The sequence below is a fragment of the Mesoplodon bidens genome, assembly GCF_964165515.1.
Source record: "Mesoplodon bidens genome assembly, contig: HAP1_SCAFFOLD_349, whole genome shotgun sequence".
Lineage (NCBI taxonomy): Eukaryota > Metazoa > Chordata > Mammalia > Artiodactyla > Ziphiidae > Mesoplodon > Mesoplodon bidens.
Genome location: NW_027672382.1, coordinates 69,702 through 95,431, shown reverse-complemented (window position 1 = coordinate 95,431; position 25,730 = coordinate 69,702). Strand labels below are relative to the sequence as shown.

Below are 25,730 nucleotides of genomic sequence, written 5' to 3'. Positions count from 1 at the left end.
GCCAATTTATAGTCCACCCCAACAGTAGATGGGAAGCCTGCCTCTCACAAACACTGGCCTGTAGCACTTGTAAAAAAATGTAAAACTACAAAAATGAGTACCTCTCCATTTTCTATGCAAGTGGGATTACTCCAAATTTTATAACTTTTTTCAATTAATTCAGTATGAGCATTTTAGCAAGTCAGTAAATTTGCATCTCCTACATCATTTTTTGTGATTGTTCAGTATTCCATTATATGAATATGCCACAGTGCACATAGCTTATCCATTCTTGTATATAAGCTTTGTCCAGTTTTTCAGTTACAAATAGTACTCTGATATATATCCTTACCTATATCTCTGACTATTTCTTTTGGTTAAATTCTTAGAAAGAGACTTGTTGGATCCAAAGGGTATAGACATTATTTAAAGGCTTTTCTTACAGAATCTTGGCTTCAACTGATAGGAGAATAACCACATTTTGTTTTATTTTGTATTCATTTGATTGACTGGTGAGGTTTACTGGCTGTTTGTATTACTTTGGCTATTTGGTTAATTATACCCTGTGTCCATTCTTCTGTAGTGGGAGTTTGTAAGGGTTGTATCATATCCTGTCAGATCCGTATGTCTGACTTGCTATTTCTGTGTGTCATGGGGGTGTTGAAAGACTCCAGTTATTTTAATGTGATGGTCCACACAACACTTAAACAAAAGACTCATCATAGTTTCCTTTCATGTAATATTTTTTAATCCCTGTGCTTTAGTGATGATCCCTTTGGTTTAAATGAGTAGGTTGTTCAGCCCCAGAACTACTAGAATTCATGATCAGTTTTTCTGGGTTTTGTCTGACCTTTTACTGCGAGGGTTCTTGACCATCATACTTTCATGATAGGTTTTTAGTATGTATTCTCTATTCACACATTGTTGAAAGTTTTTATTATTTGTATCCTCTTAGACTTGTCTTTTTTTCCTCTAAAACTAACAGTTATTACATTTCTTCTATTTTGTTTTCCCCTTTGAACTAGTTTCAAGTGTGATTTGGAGCTGAAGATCATGATCAAAAGAATGCAGTGCATTTCTGAGCTCCACCAGGTTTTGCTTGTGAGGTTTACATGCCCCTGCCGCCCTTGCTAATTATGAACTGAGATTCATTTTGTGATGCTTTTTGCTCATAGGTTATATACAGTTATTCTTCAGTTCTGTAATTGTAAAATATGTTGTCTGATTTATTGGTACTAAAGCCAGGGTTATCATTGCACATCCAAGAAGAGGTTTTTAAATTGGATTATGCATTATGTGTGTGCGTATATGTTTCTGTTTTTTTAAATAGCCAAAATTACAAACCTGCCATGACTTGTCTTGTGCAGGACTCTTCCACACGTGAGAAAATGAGAGTTGTCTATATGTTAAATCTGTAGAGTTAGCAAGTGACCTTTTGTCTTTCATCGAAAGCACTTGACCTGCAGCAGTGCGGCCTCACCAGTGAAGGAGCAAAGGCTTTACTAAAGGCCCTTGAAACCAACAGAACTCTGCTCGTTCTGGATATAATAAAAAATCTGCTGGTTGGTATGTGGTCACTTTTTTTAAATTGATAAACACATAGCAAAACAAAAAGAATTTGTTCAGGTATTGACAGTTTTTTAAAACTTAATGTGTTTAACTTTCCTCATCATATCCAGTTGGCCCTTGAACAACGTGGGGTTAGGGGTGTCGACCCCTACGCAGTTGAAGATCTGGGTATAAGTTTATAGTCACTGGTTCCACATCTGTGGATTCAACCAGCCTTGGATCATGTAGGACGATAGTACCTATGTACTGAAAACTATGCGTGTGTCAGTGGACCCGCGAGGTTCAAACCCATGTTGTTCAAGCTTCAACTGTACTTTTCTAGTGTTGCACTTCCCTTATGTTTTTAGCAGCTACTGTACTAATTAAAGTGAATTATACTTGTCAATTTTTCTTATCTCTACTCTGAATAGAGGTGAACCTAGATACTAAGCCTGCTTCCACCAAGAGCATTCTTTCTTTCCTGTGCAACCTCTGAATTCTTGCCAGGAGTACTTTATTCATTTGTCAGATTCACAAGTAAGTTTGTAATCATCTTCTGTGTGCCAGAGATGGGTTTAGGGACCACGGATAAAGCAGTGAACCAGACAGACAAAAGTCTTGCCCTCATGGAGCTTACATTCTAGTGAAGGAGATCAGATAGAAATGAGTAAACAGATAAGTCATATAATTTTAGAGGGTAGGAAGTGCAAAAATATCTTAATGTAAGGAGAGTGAGGGAGAGCAGGTAGGACTCCATTGGATAGGTTTGTTAGGGGACAGCTTCACTGGAGAAGTGGCATTTGAACGGAGACCTGAATGAAGAGAGGAGCAAGCCATGGAAGATGTGGAGTAAGCACATTCCAGGACAAGGAGGCAATGAGTATGTAGGCATGTAGGTGGGTGGAGTATTTAAGGAAAAGCAAGGAGGCCAATCTGGGCAGAGTACTGAGTGAAGAAGAATGTGGTAGGACATGAGGTCAAGGAGCTAGCCAGGGGTCTGCTCTTGTAAAGTCTTGAAGGCCAGAGTAAAGATGTGGATTATTCTAAATGAGTAGAGGGGTTTGAACTGGAAAAAGGCATGATCCAAATCGTATCTGAATAAGGTGACCTGGTATAGAGAAGGGACTTGGGAGGATAAAGAAGAGGTACAGGGGTCTTCCCTGGTGGCGCACTGATTGAGAATCCACCTGCCAATGCAGCGGACGCGGGTTCGTGCCCCGGTCCGGGAAGATCCCACATGCCGCGGAGCGACTGGGCCCGTGAGACATGGCCGCTGAGCCTGCACGTCTGGAGCCTGTGCTCTGCAACGGGAGAGGCCACAACTGTGAGAGGCCTGCGTACCGCAAAAAAAATAAATAAATAAATAAAGAGGAATAGGGAGACCAGTTAGGAGACTATCACAGTGCTCCAAATAAGAGATGTTTATGGCCTAGGTTAGGTTGGAAGTTTGCAGCAAGTGAAAAGTGGTTGAATTCAGGTTGTGTTTTGAGGGTGTAGCTCTCAAGACCTGCAGATAGATGTGAGGTATGAAGGAAATAGTAACAAGGAGACAAGTCGTTGATGATTATGTGTGCAACTGGGTAGTATCACTTAGAAGAAGGGGGCTGATGGGAGGAGCAGCTTTTGAGGGAATATCAGGACTTGGTTTGTTATCTTGGATGCCCTGGTTTGATATCTTAGATGCTCTTTAGGTATCTAAGCGTCTGGACGGTGCTCAGACTGTACTTTGTATCCAAAGGTATCCAAAGCCACTTCAGATGCAAAATGTTTCAAGTTGACCTTTGCTGCTGCCAAAATAGTAGCCACTGTGGGCAGTCTGCAAGATGGCATCTTAGGTTTCTGAGGAAGAAATTAGAATACACAAAGGGGGAAATAAGTGTATAATTATATAATGTAGATTTCATATTTAAATGTCTGGGAAAAGCAATAATTAGTTGGCTTTTGGTTTTAAATGGAAATAGCCACTCATTGGAAAATAATTACTCTAATTTCAATTCATTTTACTTTAGATCATTCTGTGATGAAAACAGTTACCAAACAAGTTCTCCAGATGGAAAGAGTGCCAAGTCAGAGGTATATAACATGTTTCAGTTCTCTCGGAAGAATTCCTCTTTAATGGCTTGGTTTTCTTTCTTTCTTAAAAGAAAATTATCAAGGTACTTTCTGCCATCTTAAAACTAAGATTTGAGTCAAATCAAATGGCTTTTCTGTTTTTGAAAATGTTGTGTGATGCTTTAATTTAGGTTCCCAGATATGCAGATTGAAAACCTTTTAACTTCTTATTTTCTGTAACATATTATCGTTAGTCACAATAGTCTTTTTTTTTTGGAGATAAGAATGAATAGCAGGAGCAGCATTTGTGAAACCAAATCTAATATGAAACTGACTCTTTCTTGTGAGTAAATTTGAATTTTGAAACAGCAAAACAATAAGGTTTAATAAAAAGCAAAATAAATTGTTTATGTTTATGATCTGCCAATTTCCCACAAAGAGTTTTGTGGTGACTTTAGTTATATACCAGATACATTAAAATCACCAGTGGACAACACATCTTTTATTCAGGTGCCCTCTGAAAGTTTTAAAACTTTGTTGACTTCATATCACTGAACGGTCCACTTTAAAATGGTTAAAATTATAAATTTTCTGTTTTGTGTCGTTTACCACAATTTTTAAAAAATGTGTTGTTTGAAGATTTTTGGGGTTTATAAAGGTATTGTATTAGCATAAAAAAGAAAAATTTAAGAGACCACCTCTAATCCCATTATCCTATCAAGCAATATTTACATTTTAATTTTCTCTTCCTGCTGTCTATAAACATAGTTCCACATAGCTTCATTATAATTTGCCATTCTTATCTTTTCATACTAAATTTCAATTCTGTAATTCATAGTTATACTTTTTAACATTGCATTCACAAGGTTTCATTGAGTTGGTCAAGTTTTTAAATTGGTGAAAAATTGGAAATAACCTAAAATAAACTATTGTAAACATCTTCATAAATACAGCTTTTTTTTTTCTACTTAAAGTTGTATGTTTTTGATTCTCTATTCATCAACTTGCTTGGACAACAGTGTATTAAATAAGTTGTTAAGAGTGTTTATGAAGTCAAAAAAAAGCTTATGATCGTCTGCCAATTGTTATTTCAAGAGAGTGATATTTTAATAATCAAATAGTACATTCAAAGAAGTTAAGATTTGTGATATCACACTAATTAGATATTATTATTAAAAATTTATATCATATGTAAAGCATTCTTAAAATAGCTACCTTGACTTTTGCTATGATATTAGAAATGGAAATCTATATAAATAAAACATGTATATGTAAAACATATTAGGAATTCTGTAAAACTAGTACAGAATAATAGGGCATCATGGAATGAGAACAGTTAAACATTTTTTTTTAGTTAGCATGATTAAACAAAGTGGAAATGTAACTGAAGTATACAAACTCATTGAGCTCTTTTAAGAGTAATTTTATTTCTTGGGCTTTTTTTTGTGTTTGCCTCAGTTATTTGGAGACATAGAGGTAAGCCAAATCAGTATCTGGGTATATACCTAGATCCAGGTGAGTATAGGGGTGAAATAATGGTGTGAATTGTGTCACATTTATATTGTACTTATGTATGCCTAATAAAAGATGGGAACTTTTATTAGAAATTTTTTAATCTCCTAACAAGAAAAGTGTAATTAAAAAAATTTTAATACAAATGTATTTGCATTAGTTTCTGAAAGTAAAGGAAGGGTATACACATACATACCATATGCATACAAACATTTTTTTTGATGGCAATTAAGTTAAAACACAATAAAATAGCACAAAATGAACTGAGCTCCTATATATTTTTAAGAGGCATGTAAATCACACAGGATCGTGTGTTGATTATCAATAAGCTACACTCTATGAAATATTTGTCCTATATTACCGCATACACTCCATTTTACCCTGCATCCTAATGCTGCTAAAATATAGTAGAAAGCAGCAGCATAGCACAGGGAGATCAGCTTGGTGCTTTGCGATGACCTAGAGGGGTGGGATAGGGAGGGTGGGACGGAGGCTCAAGAGGTTGGGATATGGGGACATGTGTATGCATATGGCTGATTCGCTTTGTTGTGTAACAGAAACTAACACAGAATTGTGAAGCAATTATACTCCAATCAAGATCTATTAAAATAAATAAATAAAATAACATAAAATACAGTAGCTTTGAAGGATAAATATAACCATTTTAACCTATGATGTTTGTTTTCAGTAAATTCAAATTAAATATTTAAATGTGAATTTTAATATATGGCTTGTTCTAAGTAAAATATTAACACGTAGGTCTAGTTTTTGCAACCAAATGCCTCTTTACTACTGAAATATAGGGTAAGTCTCCACATTTCACTCTTTCATCCAGTGGGTTTCATTTGTTTTTTTGTGTGTTTTCTATATGAAATCAAAGGAGCAGTGAAGGTTGACAGGCTTATAGGAGGGTAAAATTGACTCACCTACCCCCCAGCAACTTGCAGCCTTATAACTTGTATTGTTTTTACATAGAAAAATTCATCTTAAATTTAACTTTTGGTCTACTTCTGAAGATTCTGTTTGGCAGAAGTCATGGGTGTATCTGTGTTTCTGTGTCCTTGAGATTCAGAAATGCCAAAGGTGTTCTACGATTCAGGAAACTTGAGTGTTTCTACATGATACATAAAATGTATCATACTTTGGGATTTTTTTAAAACTTTTATTTTTGCATTTCTGCACATCTCAATACTTTTGTTTTAGTTAAAATAACTTGTTACTGTAGAGAACTTATATTTTTTTAAAATGCTGGCTTATGTAAAACCTTTGTACAAAACCGATCCTCTTTTTAATGGGCTTGGCATCATTGTCAAGTGCCTTTTTGATTCCTTTCGACGTGTGCACGTGTGACATTTGCTCTGTAGACCTTTGGTGCATCTTGATTCCTTGTTTTCATGCTTTGTCAACCGTAGTCTTGGCCACAAAGAAGCCTGTAAGTAATGGAAGGAAACACTCTGCTGGTCAAGAATGTTACCCTCCTGAAGCGCTACCACCTGGAGTGTCTGGTTTCCGGCCATTGTGTCCTGCAGAAAGTGCAAAAAGCAACAGGTAACCTGTTTGCATTCCCTGTCTTTTTCAGTCATTTAGAGTTCTTTATTTTGGAACTTGTATTATGTGGGTGGTCTCTGGTGCTTTGTGTAGGGAAAAAAGGTAACTCACACATGGCTTCTGCCTAATGAGCCTTCTAAGGAAGAAAAATTAAAAGTAATTGGGAGTTTCAAGTTGTTTCTCAAGTGTCACAACAGAGGTAACTCCGTGGGAGTCTTGAGGAGACTAAAATGATCACCAATTGTGCATGTGAGAAAAGTTTCATTAAAGGCAGATGTAGTTGAGCGAAGCCCTACAGCACAGAAGTAGGAATTTGGATACGTACGAATGGGAAAAAAGACATTTTAGGCATGGGAAATAGTTTAATGCAGAATGGATGAAAAATATGCATTAGACCTCTTCTAAATCAACTGGCTTATTAACTCAGTAAATCAGATTTAGTGAGTCAAACTAGCATTACCTGATTTCTTATCCAGGGGATAGCTGTTCATAGTAATATTTGTCACAGAACAGTAAATAAAATGGTTGAATTATAGCTTTAGGCTTGCTAAGTGAAATAGATGGCTCTAGATGATCTTCAGGTGACTTACTTGGTAGTAATCAGGAAATTGGGGATTAACAATTGCTTAAGAAAACAAAGAGAATTGATTTTAAATAGTACTTGAAGTAGTTACTGTGTAAAATATCTGTTCAGTTGCTCATGTTAAATGGATGTTTCTAATCCCCACTGGACAACCGACTACTTTTTTGCAAATGGTAATGTGAATTGCTGTTGCATAAACTATAGTGTTGAATCCCCAGTGTTTGCACTTGAGTTTCACAGCTCTGTGGTTTCCTGTCTTCTTCCTGAGACACTTAATTGCAGGTCCATCCTCGTCACACAGGGTGGTAAATTAGAGAACGATTAATATCACCATTTAAAGAAGAGAGGCTGAAATCTCAACCGTCCTGAACATAGGAGCTGAAGGGGCCTCTCAGCAGTTCAGAGAGTTATTAGCAAGCCAGTAGGCTGAATTCTGTTGTGTTTTCTCCGTAGCAGAGCCCTCCAGGTCCTTGTTTTGAGCTTATTTATTTTTATACACAATTCTGTATGGATACTGTTCATACTACTAAATAGTTGTATTAACTGGGTTTAACTGGTGATGTATTTACATGAAGATCTAACTTCGTTTTGTTGCTATCTTTTTAGGGGCTTTCCATTCATCAAAGCTCGTGATGTATGTAATCAGTTGGTGGTGTGTAGCTATCATATTTATGATATATAGGGCTTGAATTGGGAAAGGTGGATGGTCATTCTTCTTGCTTTTTAAACTGACAGAGCCTTACAAGAAGCATTTCCCTCTCTGAAATAAATCCATGTAAAACATGTTTGGTCGCTCTCCCAATGCAACTGTGTAGTTGTGTGGATTTGGCACATAACGGGCAGCCTTGTGGTGATGTCTGTAAACAAGGAATCCTGTTTTCCAGTCCGCAAATCAGCTGTTACCCAGTGAAACGAACTTGACTGCCATTTCTGACCCCTCACATGGAGCTGTCATACTCAAGAATGTTCACATATTTTCAAGAAACGTTGTTTGCGGGCTATATGTACAAATTCCTGATCTGAAAGCCAATATAAAGCAACATCTCCCAAACCTCTGCTCTCTCACCAAGGCCACACACATTCCCTCGCTTATGGCCTCGTGGCAAGCGAATACTGTCAGTATCAGATTCTCCTTCCCAGTGGTCTTGGGAGACTGCATAGTGGCTCTGTGAAAGGCACCACTGCTGAGGTTGAGAGAAGAGCATCTTGGGTGTCAGTCCTGGCCTTGCATTCCCAGAGAGAGGGGTGTGCACCACGTTCTCTTGTTAGGGTTTTCCTATGCTGCAGGGTTTGCTGCTTGTTGTCAAAATGATGTCCTAGTGACTTGTCTTCTTCGTGGTTATATAATCCCAGCACACTTCTTTATGATCTGTAAACTTTTATGGGGTTGTGGCCAGCTCAGTTTTTAAATGTTTGGAAATGTCCTATTGAACAACATTGCAGTGGCAGTGAAGCTTGCTGGGAGAATTGTTGCCCTAGTTTTGGCTTAAGGGTGGTGAGAAGATGAAATTTTTGATGGGTCAGTTTTAGTTGTGTATGTGTATGTGATTTATTTTTTTAAATTCTAATGTCTATTATTCACAGCTTAGATATGTTGACTTCCTGATTATTCATCAGTCCCTTTACTGATGTATTTTCCTCTGAAAAACTACATTTTCTTCCAGACTGTTTTTGTCTGATGGTGAAGAATAAATTTTTCATTGGCAGTATAAAATTGATTTGAAAAAAAATTTTTACCTTGGATCTTCACTTGGCTTCTGTGAAAGAAACTTAGTAAAATAATATGGGCAATTCCCATTACTAATCCTAACCACGTACAACAGAGGTCTGTACAGTAACATAGCAAAAATAAGTTACTGTACTTTTACTTAGTCATTGCCTGTTTTACACTAAAGAGCAGTGAGAGACATTTATAAATAATGATACCTCAGATCACTTTTGTTAAATGTCCTCTAATATTTGGATATTTGGTATCTGGCTTGTGTTGTCTTTTATGCAATCTTGTCTTCTTTCTTTGCACTTTAGTTTAACAACTCTATGGTTTCCTATCTTCCTGTGACACTCAGGTCCATCAGAATTTCCTGTGACGGTGACAGTAGGGAGTCCTTCCTCCTCAGAAATCGAAGAGGTCGATGATTCCTCAGAACGTGTTCAGGAGGAGCCAGAGAAAATCCATTTGAAACAAGAAGTATTGCAGGTACAAAGTTATCACTTTAAAGCTATAGAGAAGATTATTTTTCAAACAGAAGGCTGATTGCAACACAGCACAGCTTGTGTGAGGGTTCTGTTTTCTCATGCCATCTGCATTGTATCCCCTTGAATGATTCCTTAAGCTTAGACCAAGGTGAATGGTGGACATTTGAACTCTAAGAAATTAAAATCAAAACATGTTGTTAGTAATATATTTTCCTTTCCTTAGAACCTTAGTATATTAGATTTAGGGAGAAGCTTAGTGATCATAAGATAAGGAAATTGAGTTCTGAATGAATACAGTCAGCTGATTCAGTGCTCTTGTTTTACAGATGAGAAAATGGACAGTTCTAGTTGAACTCTCTTTTTATAAGAGGAAAATATGGCTTCATTTTAAATAAAAGTAAAGTTGAAAAAAGTTTTGATGTTGATAGTCTCCTTTCCTAAAATCAAAAATATCAAGAAGCTACATTCTATTACCAAATCATCCTGACCTCTAATGTCATTCCTTACTTTTGTTTGTATGGACAGAAAAGAAAAATTGATTTTTATAAGAAATTTTTGCACCTCAAAATTAATATATTTATTTTATTTCAACTTTAATGCAGAGCTGAACATTTCTAGTAAATAAAGGCACACCATTTGTGGGGGACCTTGTTTTTGTGCTACAAAGTCCATGTTTAATTTTTTAAAATTATTTAGTATGATTTTCTCTTCATATGAAACATGACACTTGACAGGTTTCAGAACTATTTATCCCATTATTGTACGACTACGGGAATTACTCTTTGATTTTCAAAAGAGAAAGTTAGATTTTTATTTTTTAATTAAAATTAATGATAATATAGAGAAATTTTAAGAAAAGAACTTAGAAAATTATGAAATGTTAGAGTAGGAGAAATCTATAGTTCCTGTAGAGTTACTCCCTTTCGTTTTATAAATGAGCACCTACAATTTGTAGAACGTAAGTGGTTTATTAGTAAATGGCAGAGTATGACAAGACCCTAGAGCATCCAACCTGCATTCCTTGTTATTTTAGATGTGGTGTATTCATTTCCTTCACGAATAGACCACAAGATTGTATTTGTAAAAGCAGTAATAGACACTGGGGAAGTCCAAGAAGTTTAAACACTGGGACCACAGAATAGCAGATTCAGAATGCACTGAGATCTTTTAGCTCTTCTCTGTTTTGTTGTTTTTTTTTTTTTTGCGGTATGTGGGCCTCTCACTGTTGTGGCCTCTCCCGTCGAGGAGCACAGGCTCCGGACGCGCAGGCTCAACGGCCATGGCTCATGGGCCCAGCCGCTCCGCGGCATGTGGGATCCTCCCAGACCGGGACACAAACCCGTGTCCCCTGCATCGGCAGGCGGACTCCCAACCACTGCGCCACCAGGGAAGTCCTCTTCTCTGTTTTGACAAGACACTACAGTGATGGTATCAAAGTGTTTAAGTATATATGCCCACAACAATCAAGAGATTTCAACATAGTTTTGAAAGACAGAAGACAGGTGGAAGAGTGTGAAACTGAAGCAGTAGAACAGAGGAAAAGCATCACCTAGAATATGCACAGGGACCACGTGCAACTGAGGAGGATTCTGACCCCACCTGAAAAAGTAGCCCCATGCTCAGGTGCGCATGTAGGAGAGAGGGTGGAGTTAGTTAAAAGTGTGACTGAGATAGGGGAGCTCATTGAAGGGTTGTGTTTGGAGGAGTGGACTCCCAGCCCCGCCCTCACCCTCCTGAAATGAGATGATTTCATTTTGAAAACAGTGAAACTGGCGAGAACTGGGGCAGCTAGTATGAGTTTTTACACCCTAGAAAACTGTGTTTGGGGGAGATCCTGTTACAGTTACTGCCCGCTTCTTCCTTCATAAGAAGCCAATCAATCGTTGACTTCAGGGAGCTTCCTGCGCTCATTCTTAAATAGAAAATAAGTGTCATTTGCCTGTTGAGTAAAGCTTACAACATGAGAGAGGGGGAAAGAGTGCAAACATATCCTAGTAGGACCAGGGACAATTTAGGGAACAGAATAATTTAAGAAAAAACCCTAATTAGTATCCTGAGAGAGGTTTAGAAAGAGCTAGCAACTATAAAATAAGACAAGGGTATTAATGAAAAGGAGAATGGTCAGAAAGCAAGAGAGTTCTCCTGGAAATGAAAATATGGGTGCTGAAATAAATTCAGTAGGAATTTAAAAAATTTCTCAGTATATAAGAAAGAAAGACACAATGGAAAATGTGATAGAAATATGTTAGAGAGGCTGCATCTGGGAGATCCCACATGTTACTATTAGAAACTCCAGACCCAGAAAAACAATGGAGGGAAGCTGTCAAAGGGCAACAAAATTCCCCACAGCTGAAAGTAGACATCAGGCCTCAGATTGAAAATAGTTACGCAAGATGAGCAAGAATAGACTCATACCTAGGCACCCTTCATTGTGAAACTTTCAAATACTGAAAAAATAAATTAAAATAGAATAAAATACTGAGAGGATACATCCATTCCAGAGAGAAAAATACTGGTCACCTAAAAAAAAAGGTTAAAATCTGACTTTATCATACTTGTCATGAGCACCATGGATCCTGGAAGGCACTAGAAAGATACCTCCAAAGTTTTTCAGGCACATAATTTTCACCCTAGGGGTTTGTATCCAGCCAAACTATCAGTCATACGTGGAAGCTGAAGAAGATATTTTGTACCCAAAGAAATTTGAAAAATTGACCTCCTGTGCTACACCTTAAGCTATTTATAGACATAATCCAGCAAAATGAGGCAATAAACCAAGAAGGAAGGTAATAGGGGATTCAGTGCAGATTGCAGCTAGTCTAGAGTGGAGAGGCTTCTATTGATTGTGTGATTGAGAGCTTAGAAACACCTTGAGGCATATCGTACTTACTAGGTGTTAGGCACTGTTGGAAGGGAGGAGGGAGAGGAAGAGGAGAAGGAACTTGAACTCCAGAGGAGAAAAGGCTATACGGACATAAACCTGAAGCACACTGAACTATGGTTGATTTTTAACCTAGTATTGGTGAGGAAGGGAAGAATCCACTTCAACTTGACACTATAGATGTCCCCCTTTTCAGTGACACACAGGGGTAATGACCACGTATCTAATTTGTTGTCCAAACCAGAACTTGTCCAAACTCCTTACACTTCAATAGTGTAAGGAGGCGCTCTAATGCTGTAACATCAGGACAACAGGTATAAACTGGAACAGCCAAAGGCGGCTTGGGGTATGTGGTCACCCTGCACAAGGGCAGTGACACTGGCACAGTATGGAACGAGGTGTAGTCTATACACAGAGACACAGTACATCTGCAGTGGGCAATATTAATTTCATTGTAATAATGGCAATACTGTCTTGGTTTGCAGCTTTTATTGTCAACGTGCATGTAATCACAAATAACTAAAGTAAACTATACTTAGTATGTATTAGTATTAACTTGGTATGTACTGAAATGTATTGTGTACTAGTATGTACTTAGTATATATTAGGCTCTAAGTGTTTTTGCATATATTAACTCATTTAATCCTCTGAATAGCCTTATGAGGTTGGTGCTAATATCATTCCCACTTTTGAGAACAGGAAGCTAAGACAGGGAAGGAACTTGCCCAGGCTGTACCTAATTTAAGGTTGGATCGAGGCTTTGAGTTTAGGCTCTCTGCCTGTTCTCTTAAACCTTACTCCGTACTGACTCTCAAATAACAGAAGACTTAACTGCACATAGAACAGAATATAAATTTCAACTTTGACAACATAACAGCTAGGTTTGGAAGGTAGACAGAAGGTAGAAAAAAGGGAAGATGCTATGAATGTCCTCATTTTACAAAGCGTGACGTTGAGAGAGTTTCTAGTTGATCAACAATGTAGGTTTTTAAGTATATCACTACAAGTGAAAGAGATCATGAGCAGTGGAATAACTCATGATGACATAACTTTACTGAGCAGTGTGGACGTAGGAAAGAGTGTAGAGGAACTAAACGCTTATTAGTAAGTTAGAAAGTGAACAGATAATGCCTCCAATTTAGTGAGAAAATAGTCATGGAAGAGTATTACTTGGAAATGGAGAAGAATTCAAAATAACAATAGTTGGACCTCCCTGATGGTGCAGTGGTTAAGAAACTGCCTGCCAAGGCAGGGGACACGGGTTCGAGCCCTGGTCCGGGAAGATCCCACATGCCACGGAGCAGCGAAGCCCGTGCACCAGAACTACGGAGCCTGTGCTCTAGAGCCCGTGAACCACAACTACTGAGCCCATGTGCCACAACTACTGAAGCCTGCGCGCCTAGATCCTGTGCTTCATAACAAGAGAAGCCACCGCAATGAAGAGTAGCCCCCGCTCGCCGCAACTAGAGAAAACCTGCACTGCACGCAGCAACGAAGACCCAATACAGCCAAAAGTAAATAATAATAATAAAATAATAAAAAATAACAATAGTTGACGTAAACCTCATAAAAAAGGAAATCCATACAGCCAGTAAACACAGAAAAGTGTACGACTTCATTAAGTAACAAGTGAAAAGTGAGTCAAAACCAAGGAAACTACATGTCAATCAGATTGACAAATACATAAATAAAAAGTCTGGTAGTATCAGGTATTGTAGACCTGAAGTACTATGGGAATCTTCTACCCTGTTTATACTGGAGTATAAATCGACACAACTACTTTGGAAAGCATTTAGCCCTCTCCATCACCTGAAGGTATATAAATAGCCTGTGAGCCAGCAGCCCTCACCCCCGCCCTGTGTAAATGCACCAGAATAACGGGTACAGCAGGATTCCTGTCCATGATTTGCATTAGCACAAACTGAAAGCAAACCAAATGTCCATTAAGAGTCAAAAATTAAATAAATGATGTGTATTTGTACAGTGGGAAAACTCTCCAGCAATAAAATTGAATGAACTAGAGCTACAGGCAGCAATGTGGATGAATTTTTTAAACCAATGTTGAGAGAAAGAAATAAGATAGAAAAGACTTCATATACTATGATCCTGTACATAAAGTTAGATGTTGACACAACTAAACTCTTTTGTTAGGGATGCATGCAGGTTAAAGGAAATGACTGTCAAGAAGTGAGGTTGGTGTTTAACCGGGAAGAAGGAAGGAGCTTGTGATGAGAAAAGGATATGGGGGGTTTTTGCGATGCTGACAGATTCTAGTAGTGCTTATGTAAGTATTCTCTTTTTATTTGTCACACTGACAGTTTTGTTCTGTGTACTTCTCAGTACACATATCGTATTTTACAATTAAAAACTGCGTAAAGAATCGGTCGATTCTTGAGTGCTGGATGTGGGAGTGGGATGAGACCGTTTCATTTTAAGTCCTTCACTACTGTTTGCATTCGCATGTTCATTCATTCAGCATTAATTGCACATATTCTATGTACCAAGCACTCTTCTAATTTTATATGTGTTTTAACTCATGTAATTCTCACAAGAGCTCTGTAATATGGGAGCTTATCTCCATTTTATAGATGAGGAAGTTGAGGCCTAGAGTTATACAACTTGTCCAAGGTTATGTAGCTAATGGGTAGTGCCAGGCCCATTTGCCTCAGAGAATCTGAATATTTACAATATAATCTAAAAGAGAAATTTAATGACTAATTATAAGCAAAAAAATTGCACATTAAAGAAGATGACAAGTTTTCATCTATCCAGTTAGAGAAAAACACACAGTCTGTCTTTCACACACGTACATCTTATATGTATGTGTGTGGCAGGGATTCTCCTTATTAAGCAATTATTTATTGACCGTCTACGTTGTGCTAGGCACAGGTGCTGGGGATAAACCTTAATAAAATACACCCCCTATCTTCAAATAACTTGCACTCTCAGTGAGGAAGTAAGCCAACAGTTATAGTAGAGGTTATATACCAAGTGATACATCGCTGATGGCAGTGTAAAATCTCAGAAATCGTTTGGAAAGAAGTCTGGAGATAGGTACCTCAGAGCCTTAAAAATGTTCATTTGCTTTGATCTCAAACTCATTTTTATGGATTTATTGTAAGAATGTTATTCTCAATATGGAAAAAAGCCTTCATGCATAAAAACGGTTATTTTGTCTGATAATATTGAAAAGTTGGAAAGAATTTAAATGTGTAAAATGATTAACCAGTAAACCCACTCAGTGGAATATTTTGTAGCCCACACAAAAAAATCAAGGTTATGAATCCCCTGATTATAGGAGAAATGATTGATTTCAATGTTAAATGGAGAAAAGTTGAACATAAAATTTGATATCCAATATGATGGGAGCTTTGTCCCAGAAAAATCACCCTAGCCGGTGTACAGAAGGGTGGAATGGAGAGCAGATGGCAGGAAGGAAAATTATTCCAAAGCCTTATCATTAGTCTTATTTAAGTAATAGAATATCAAGCAATTTTACTTTCTAACTTTTTTGGTTCCATATTTCCATGTAAGGGACATGAATTCTGAATACTTTGTAGGAGGAGGGTACACTTTTTCACAAAAATTGAACACTGTGTTCTAATTCCCTCCATTAGAGGGAGAAACTGTTGCATGTAATTGCACTTTGATGTGCTATCTAGAACCAGTCAGGAATTTTAGTCTACCTTCCTCTGACCGTGCTGAGGGTTTTTTGTTTTTTTGTTTATTTGTTTAGAATTTCTTTGAAATCAGTTTTAGAAGATTGATTAAACCATTATATTAAAAGTAGAGGAATTTTGCAATTTTTTTCCCTTTTTCCTCATTGAAAACTTGACTGGGTTTGGTAATGAAACATTAAAGAATTTGAAGTTCTTAGACTCTCAATTTTTTAAACATGTTCTGAATATAAAAATATATGTTCATTGAGCAAATGTTTGAAAACAATGAACAACTTCTTGAAGGAAATAAAAGCCACCTCTGCATGTACACACACCTAATCTGCTCTTTTGTCTTAAAAAAGTATCCGAAATATTTTGCCATGTCACTAACTACTCTTCTACATCAGAGAATTTGATTAAGCTTATGCATCATCTCCCAGGAAAAACGCACAGATATATTTTGAATGTAGCACTCCTGAAGCCCATTCATGAACTCTGGTTGAGACCTCTTGTCATTCTTAGTGGCTTCATAACGCATTCCTTCAGACGATGAGCTGTTTTTATTTAAACCAGTCCCAATTCAGAGGCTCTTAGCTCTCTTCTAGGGTTTGGTTATAACCAATCTTATGACATGATGTTGGTAGATAAATCTTTGCCCACATCTTTGATTTCCTTAGGGTAAACTCCTGATGTAGGATTGTTGTTAGGTACCAAAAGCTACTCTCCAGAAAGTGATACCAGCTCCTCTCCCAATGATGGCAGGTAATAGAGTTCCTCACTCTTTTTGTTCAAAGCAGTTAACATGTATAAATATACCTTACTGTTTTCATAAGTATAGGTATTATGATTGTTTATCACTGCATAAGAAACCAGCCCAAAACAGTGGCCTAAAACAATGACAATCATTTATTTTGTTCACGAACCTGGAGGTTGAGTAGAATATTAATTCTTTTACTACACTCTTACTGACTGAAAACAATACCTGTTTGACTAGCTCAGAGTTCTGTAGGTCAGAAGTCCAGGCACAGCGTGACTGGGCTTCCTGCTCAGATATACACGGGAACATGTGGGTTCCCTCCTGAGAGTGTTAAAGCACGTGAAATTTAAGTGTAAGATATTGAGCCCCAAACATTGGATGTTCACCATAGTTTGTGTGGGCCACAGAGCTGAAATCAAGATGTCAGTCTGGCTGTGTTAGCGTCCAGAGGCTCTGGGAAAGAATGCCTACAGGCTTCTTCCGGCTTGTTGGCATAATTCAGATTCTGCAGTTGCAGGACAGAGGTCCCCATTTCCTTGCTGGCTGTCAGTCGGGGGAGAGTTTCAGCTCCTAGAGGCCTCTCGCTTGCCTTCTCTGCCGCAGCATTGGACTTCTTCAGAGCCAGCAATGGAGAGTCTCCCTTTTGTCCCTTTTGTACTTCAATTCAGGAAGAGTTCAGGTCCTTTTCATGGGGTGCCTGAGTAGGCCACATCCACCTAAAATAATCTCCCTATCTTAAAAGATCAACTGATTTTGAACCTTAATTCCATGTGCAAAATCCCTTCACTACAGCACCTACATTTAGAGTTTGATTGGATAAGTGGAAGGTTTGTGTACTTCAGTAAGTGGTCATCTTGGGGGCTCTGTCAGAATTCTGCCTATTGCAAGCAGTGTCCCCACTTCAAGGACCGAAGTGTCTTAGTTCCTAAAACTCCTAAGATAGTTTATCAGTGTTCATTTTATTTCAGTGACCTTGGTGAAGGGAAGACTACCACTTCCGTGAGCAGGAATGGCAGCCAGCTTCCTGAGTCCACAGTGTGGCTCTGCTACTTAGTGGTGTGACCTTGGCTGTGCTGCTCTACTTACTCTACTTCTCTGCCTCTGTTTCCCTCATCTGTAAAATAACATGGAGTTAGTGATCGTTCTTTCCTCGTACGATTTTTTTAATAAATTTATTTTATTTATCTATTTTTGGCTGCGCTGGGTGTTTGATATTGCTCACGGGCTTTCTCTGCTTGCGTCGAGCGGCGGCTACACTTCGTAGTGGTGTGCGGGCTTCTCATTGCGGTGGTTTCTCTTTTTGCAGAGCACGGGCTCTAGGCGCGCAGGCTTCAGTAGTTGTGGCACGCGGGCTCAGTAGTTGTGGCACGTGGGTTCTAGAGCGTAGGCTCAGTAGTCGTGACGCACAGGCTTAGTTGTTCTGAGGCATGTGGGTTCTTCCTGGACTAGGGCTCGAACCCGTGTCCCCTGCACTGGCAAGCGGATTCTTAACCACTGTGCCAGTAGGGAAGCCCCCTCTTAGGGTTTTGATGATTCGATTATTTAATACCCAGGGAACTCCAGGAACAGTGCTTGACTGTAAATTGCTTTAAAAGTGATTACTTTTTTATTATTTTTTATTTTATTATTTTTTTAAAGTTTTTTTTGGGGGGGGCAATTTATTTTTATTTATTTATTTATTTATGGCTGTGTTGGGTCTTCGTTTCTGTACTAGGGCTTTCTCTAGTTGCAGCAAGCGGGGGCCACTCTTCATCACGGTGCGCGGGCCTCTCACTATCGCGGCCTCTCTTGTTGTGGAGCACAGGTTCCAGACACGCAGGCTCAGTAGTTGTGGCACACGGGCTTAGTTGCTCCGTGGCATGTGGGATCCTCCCAGACCAGGGCTCGAACCCGTGTCCCCTGCATTGGCAGGCAGATTCCGAACCACTGTGCCACCAGGAAAGCCCCAGTGATTACTTTTTTAAAACATGCTTTTGAATCTGCAATTATGCAATTCAGGTATGCTAAGCAGGTTCGTTAATAGGACTTCCTGCTATAAAGAGACCCACAAATAAAAATAGAATTTTTCTTTCTTGGTCGTAACTTCTTATTTCTGACTTACTATGTTATATGCATATGCCTTTTATGGTGGCCTGCCACAAATTTATGTTGGAAAGAGTGGAATTTAAATAAATCTTTGCAAATTTGATAGATTTTGATCATTCATTTCACTGGCATGGTATGATATGACCAGTAGCAGACTAAAATCTGAGTTCACTTCTGGCTCTGCCCATAAATCCTGATGAGACCAATAGCTGGAAAGGCTTTTGGTTATTATACTATGAATTAGTTATAATATTGACTCTGTTTGCTTAGGAAACCCTGGAGGAGTGCCTAAAGCAGTTAAAGGAGGAAAGAGTAATAAGACTGAAGGCTGATAGACGAGTCAGTGAGGTAAACACGTTTCATCTGCTTTTGAGAGTGTTTTGGTTTTATTTTGATTTGATTTTAAGCCATATACACATATTTTGTAAGCTTTAAAACTGTAATATGTTGCAAATTGGTGGTATCATATGGACTTTTGCGTTTACTGGTATTTAGTGATCATATGATCTATATTCCAGAAAGCATGTTTTTAAAGATGTGAAAATCTGGTTTTGTGTATGTGTGTGTGTGTGTGTGCTTTTATATGACATTAGCTTATTTCCTGTTCATGATTCTTTGATGCAAGAAGGCACTTTCTGTGCATGTATTGTATATACAGTAACATAAAAGACATGATGAGACTCTCCTGGCAATGAATTAGGAAAGTGAATCATTTAAATAAATTTAAGATATTGGAAAACTTCTAAGAATGCAATGAAAGATAAAAATATATACTATGAGAATTACATTAGGTAATGTGCATGAAAGCAGGGCATAATCTAAAAAGTTCTATCTAAATATAATTTATCACAGGGTGAGTGTAGGGAGGAATTTTTGAAAGTGCATCCATTGGATTGGCAGACACTCATTCAATAAATGTTGAGCACCTGCTCATGTAAGGCAAAAGGGGCATCATGAACATTAACGGCCTTTCTGAGAAATACGAGAGTTGAGCTTACAGGGGGTTTTAAGTGCGTAGATGCTGAGCGGAAGGGGAAGAGTGCACGGGGGTGAATATGTTCAAGAAGCCAAAGAAAATATTGGTGATCGTACATTTAATAAATTGGGTTGGGTATGATTTAGGACTTTTAAACGTAAGCATTAGATATTTTATTCACTAAAGTTAATTCTTAACATTCAGCAGAGTTGAAATATGTTTTGTTCAAATCAGATTCTATAATTCACTTTCTAATTTAAGGGAAACTTAAAGCAGGTCATTTTCTAATGTGGAATAAGGCTCCATTATGAATTGAACCAGTTAGAAATGTGATCTTTTGTGAAAGATCATTAATAAAACGGTAACTTGGGTTTATTTATATACCACCTAAGTGTTATATAGGAAACTTTGTTGGGTGCCTGTGGGTTTTGGTTATTATGTGATATGGTCTCTGTCTTTACTGGCAGAGGGTTACATTAATTATAAATTAATTCCATTTTGAGTGTTTTAGTTTTGTACCTTGAAACTAGGCAAGACTACTTTTTGTTTGTTTTTTGTTTTTTGGGGGGTTTTTTGCGGTATGTTAGCATCTCACTGTTGTGGCCCCTCCCGTTGCGGAGCGCAGGCTCCAGACACACAGGCTCAGCGGCCATGGCTCACGGGCCCAGCCGCTACGCAGCATGTGGGATCTTCCCAGAGTGGGGCACGAACCCGTGTCCCCTGCATCGGCAGGCGGACTCGCAACCACTGCGCCACCAGGGAAGCCCAAGGCAAGACTACTTTTGATGACAATGAGAAAAAATCATGTCAGACGTTTTCAGTCTTCTTGTATAGCTGGAACATGAAAATGCCCAGTTAAGAAACACAACTTTCTCTTTGTCTGAAGCCCTTCATGCCCACTCATTGACAAGCATGATCCTGGATGATGAAGGTGTTTGGGGCAGCACTGAGAATTCTTTTCAGAAGTTCCATGCTTTCCTGGTTCTCCTTAAAGATGCTGGGTTAGTTCATTTCTCTTCATGGCATTCTTCTCTTTGCGACTCTAATGGTAGTTTGCTGAGGAACTGGAGCAATTTTCATCACTTACGTGGCTATATTTAGCCAAATTTAGTGTAATTATAGGTAATATAGTTGACATTTTAAAATGAGGAATTAAATTTTTTAAGAAATGCATATAGGGAAGCCTGCTTTGGTAGAGTGGGGAGCCCATTATAAAAGAGTAACCTGTAGACAGAGTAATTAGTAGGTATAGTTGTTTTGTAAAGACTAAATTAAAGGCAGTTTTCATTGAAAATAGTCGGGAATGCATAAGAATTTTCCTATCTTTCACTTCTTTTGCTTGTTTGATAAGTTTGAATTAAAGTTATCTTTGCCTTAGACATAAAAATGATTATTAATCTGCAGGGGAGATAAAGGTCAGTGGTTCTCAACCGGGAGCAATTTTGCTGAAAGAGGGAAGTGGAGATTGATAGTTGATGGAGTGGTGTTTTGTCAGTGAATGAATTGGTGTTGGTGTTGGGAAGGAAGGAACAAACACATTCTTGGAAACTGGAGGAAAGGTGGTAAAGAAGTGTAGGAATGGAGGTGTGACAGGCAGTGGACAGGGTGCATGGAACATATTGAAGCTTCTAGTGAGACAGTGGGATGTCTCCTAGAGGATGAATCTGGAAAGGGCTGAGGATTTGGGGGAGATAGAGGCTTGTAGTCTGGAGTAGGATGTTAGCTTTTAAGATTTTAGAAGTAGGGCTTCCCTGGTGGCGGGGTGGTTGAGAGTCCGCCTGCCGATGCAGGGGCTACGGGTTCGTGCCCAGGTCTGGGAGGATCCCGCATGGCGCGGAGCGGCTGTGCCCGTGAGCCATGGCCGCTGAGCCTGCGCGTCCGGAGCCTGTGCTCCGCAATGGGAGAGGCCACAGGAGTGAAAGGCCCGTGTACCGCAAAAAAAAAAAAAAAAAGATTTTAGAAGTATTTCATGATTGTAAGTCTGGGGAAATCTAAACTGCTCTTCTGTGATTTTGTCTTTGTCTTTTCTCCTTTCCTCCTCTCGTCTAGGCTTGGGCAGTTGGCCACAATGGCTGGTATAGATCAGTCAGATTTTCATTTACTAGGTCGTCCCCAGATGAATTCTACTGTTAGTAGTCCACCTAAAGAAGAAAAGAAGGCACTTGAAGAAGGAAAATCAGAATCAAAACAGGGTGCCCCATAACAAATGCAAAATAGCCAAGTAAATGGACAGAACAGCACTTAATGATTCTAAGAGTGATTAGCAAAAAGGAAATGACCAAGTCAGGGAGAAAACAATAATGATCAGTCTCTAATAATTCACATGCTCGGGAGCTAGAAGACTCTGGAGTCCTTTCCAAATCTGAGATTAGTAAATGTGGGCCCATTTCATGATACTGTACTTTTGTAAATAAGGAGACTGGAAGTTCTTGAGAAAATATATGAGTTAAAGCAAACTGTCCTTAATGAAGAAAGAAGACATTAGAGAAAATATTCCAGATTTTAAATTGTATAAATGTCTATTCTGTTCATATTTTATCTAGGTTTCTATTTGTATGCAGTCAGCTTACAATGAAGGAACACTAATGAAGGTACACATACTGATACAATTTTTAAAATAAGTAATCCAGACATAGCTAATAGGTAACATATTAGAGTGAATCACCTGGTTATGGGAATGGGAGGGGAAAACCTGTCAGCTTTTCCTCCAGCCTCACTTGGAGCCCCCATCAGCCCATCTCAGAGTGGTCTTGGGAACTGACAGCTTGAGAACACAGTCTGGTCACAAACTATATACGGTTTACATGTGCCTGGAGGATAGAAAAGACATTAATTATCCTACAGAATAGGGTTTTATTTTTAGTGAGGGAGAGGAAATGGGTAATAACTACCCCAATCACCAAAGTCTGAAAACGTAGCGGACATAGCCTTGGTTATAGCTAGGTTAAGCTGAGAATCACTTGGCAAGATATAATTACAAAAAAAACTGGCTCTGAAATCTTCTGATTAATCAATTGACTGTGTTAATAATAAGATTACAGAGTAACATTGAAGTTTTGAACTCTACTTTTTAATGATTGGCTTTGTTCATCACTGAATTTTTGTCTTGTCTTTTGTCTTCCCCTCCACTTCCCGAAAATTACAGGTGATGCTAGGATTCCTTTGCCTCTCGACTCCTTCCGTGTCCCAGCGTCTACTCAGGAGGCCTTAGAAACTTCCAAAGACAACCTGGGGGTCCCAGTCACAGAGCAGCGGCAGGAGTCTTTTGAAAATTTCATTGCTAGAACATGTTCTCCTTCAGCAGACGTCATTTCTGGAACTGGAAGTCAAAAAAAAGAAGAAGAATTATCTAGAAATAGCAGGTCTTCTTCAGAGAAAATGAGCAAAGCAGGTGAATAGACCAAAAAATACTCTGCTAAGAAACAACCTGGGAAGGACCTGCATTCCTGCTCTGACTCACCTGTAAAGCAGAAAAGCAAAGGAATTGGGCAAAATAATTCTTTGGTTAATAAACCAATTAAAAGTGAGTCTTCGAGAAAACACATTTCTGTTAAGAAAGAGAGTAGAATAATGACTGTTTCATCAAAGACAACTAAAAGTAAACTCAGTGTACTAGAACAGTCTGAAAGTGATACTCTTGGATCTGATTGTGAATTTCAAGAAAGCATCCATACTCTATCACACCTAACGTAGGTCTAAATCTTTTAAAATTATGTTTTTGCCTTCAAATTTTCATAAATTACTTATGTTATTATTATAGCATATGGTGTTTTCAGTTACTTGACTGGAAGCCATTAGAGAAAGATTTTTTTATCTATACTTTTTTATTATAATGAAAGTTTCGGTGTACTTTTCCTTGTAACACTTTGCACCATTCATTCAGCTAGTGTTTACTGAGGGCTTCATATGTACAGTACTTTTCTGGGTGCTGTTGCTTTCAGCAGTGAACAAAATAAAGCCTTTACTCTCCTGGAACTAGCACTCTGTGGTGGCAGAAAACATAAACAACAAAGCAGGCTAAGGGTTAAAAAGAGATGGGAATAATAAATGGAATAGTTTTACCATTTGGTTAAACATCAAACTATTATAAATCACACGGCCAGAAGCCATTGACATATTTTAATTCATAATAACCAGAGAGCCTCAAACATTTACCAAGGCACTTAACCGTGTTTATGGATTACAGCAACGCTCTGAGGTAGGGAACTCTTACCATCCCCATTTTATAGATGAACAGTCTGAGGAGACATTATGTGAGTTGCCCAGAATTACACAGCTATAAGTAAGTGGGAAGTTGCAATGTGACCCGAACCCATGCTCTTTTTTTTTTTTTAATGTATGGACTTTATTATCTTTCATTTGTTTCTGATTTATGTGAATTTTTTCTTTAAAGATTTTTTATGCTGTCAACCATTTTTAAAGTGTTTATTGCATTTGTTACAGTATTGCTTCTGTTTTATATTTTGGTTTTTTAGCCTCAAGGCATGTGGGATCTTAGCTCCCCGACCAGGGATTGAACCCTCACCCCCTCCATTGGAAGGCAAAGTCTTAACCACTGGACCACCAGGGAAGTTCCCCTTATGTGACTATTTTTCTGGCAATTTTTTTAAATTTTATTTTTTATTGACATACACTTGAATTACAGTGTTGTGTTAATTACTGCTGTACAGGAAAGTGACTCAGTTACACATTTATGTACATTCTTTTTCATATTCTTTTCCATTACGGTTTATCACAGGATATAGGATATAGTTCCCTGTGCTCTACAGTAGGAACTTTTTGGGTTTTTTTTTTTTTTTTTTTTTTTTTTTTCGGTATGTGGGCCTCTCACTGTTGTGGCCTCTCCCGTTGCGGAGCACAGGCTCTGGACGCGCAGGCTCAACGGCCATGGCTCACGGGCCCAGCTGCTCCGCAGCATGTGGGATCTTCCCGGACTGGGGCACGAACCCGTGTCCCCTGCATTGGCAGGCGGACTCTCAACCACTGCGCCACCAGGGAAGCCCGGGTTTTTTTTTAAATACATGCACTTTTTAAAAATAAATGCATGTATGTATTTATTTTTGGCTGTGTTTGGCCTTTGTTGCTGCACTCGGGCTTCCTCTAGTTGAGGTGCACATGCTTCTCATTGTGGTGGCTTCTCTTGTTGCAGAGCACGGGCTCTAGGTGCCTGGACTTCAGTAGTTGTGACATCCGGCTTAGTTGCTCTCTGGCATGTGGGATCTTCCCGGACCAGGGCTTGAACCCATGTCCCCTGCATTGGCAGGCGTATTCTTAACCACTGCGCCACCAGGAAAGTCCCATGTAGGACCTTTATGTTTATCCATCCTGTATATACACCAGTTTGCATCTGCTAATCCCAAACTCCCAATCCAACCCTCTCCCACCCCCTCCTCCTTGGCAACCGCTAGTCTATTCTCTATGTCCCTGTTTATGTTTCTGTTCACACATAGGCTGTAACCAGGCTCTTAATTACTTTGTTATCCTGTTCCCTTGTTAAGAAGGGTTTAAGGAAGGCACAGAGAGAAGCCAGTGACCACTAGAAGTGCAAAAACAGTGGGGCTGTCAGAAAGCACACCTGTCTCCTTCCCCCATTGTGAGCAGAATTTTTAAACGGCAGAGTATGTAAGAGTATGTGATGACACATCTCTGGATTAAATTATGTCTCCCTGGTAAAACATGTACAGATAAGTCTTTAGTTCAATCAGAGTGAAAGGTGAGATCAGAGAAAAGCTGGAGTGTCAGATTTCTTGTAGAAGGTCCTGCCTGATTGTTACTAAGAGGGCTACTACAGTACTAGTTAGTTCATTAGTCATGGGTTGAGTGTTAGAGGAGTGAAACAATGAGCAAGATGTAGTGTTGGCCCTTTAGCAGTGGAGTCAGAGGGGAAGACGCACAGCAGATGTCTCATCCTGCACGTGACCTGCTGTGATGGGCATATTCAGGGCGTTTAGTCA

General features: G+C 38.8%; 1 pseudogene across 1 annotated transcript; it reads left to right on the top strand.

Moving 5' to 3' along the window:
* The first annotated feature begins 9,033 nt into the window (after positions 1 to 9,033).
* On the top strand, positions 9,034 to 23,492 carry LOC308610278 (centrosomal protein of 78 kDa-like; annotated as a pseudogene). The gene is made up of 7 exons: positions 9,034 to 9,419; positions 14,451 to 14,583; positions 19,071 to 19,148; positions 20,611 to 20,777; positions 21,826 to 21,997; positions 22,320 to 22,367; positions 22,906 to 23,492. The product of its transcript is annotated as a centrosomal protein of 78 kDa-like (transcript).
* The last annotated feature ends 2,238 nt before the right edge of the window (positions 23,493 to 25,730 follow it).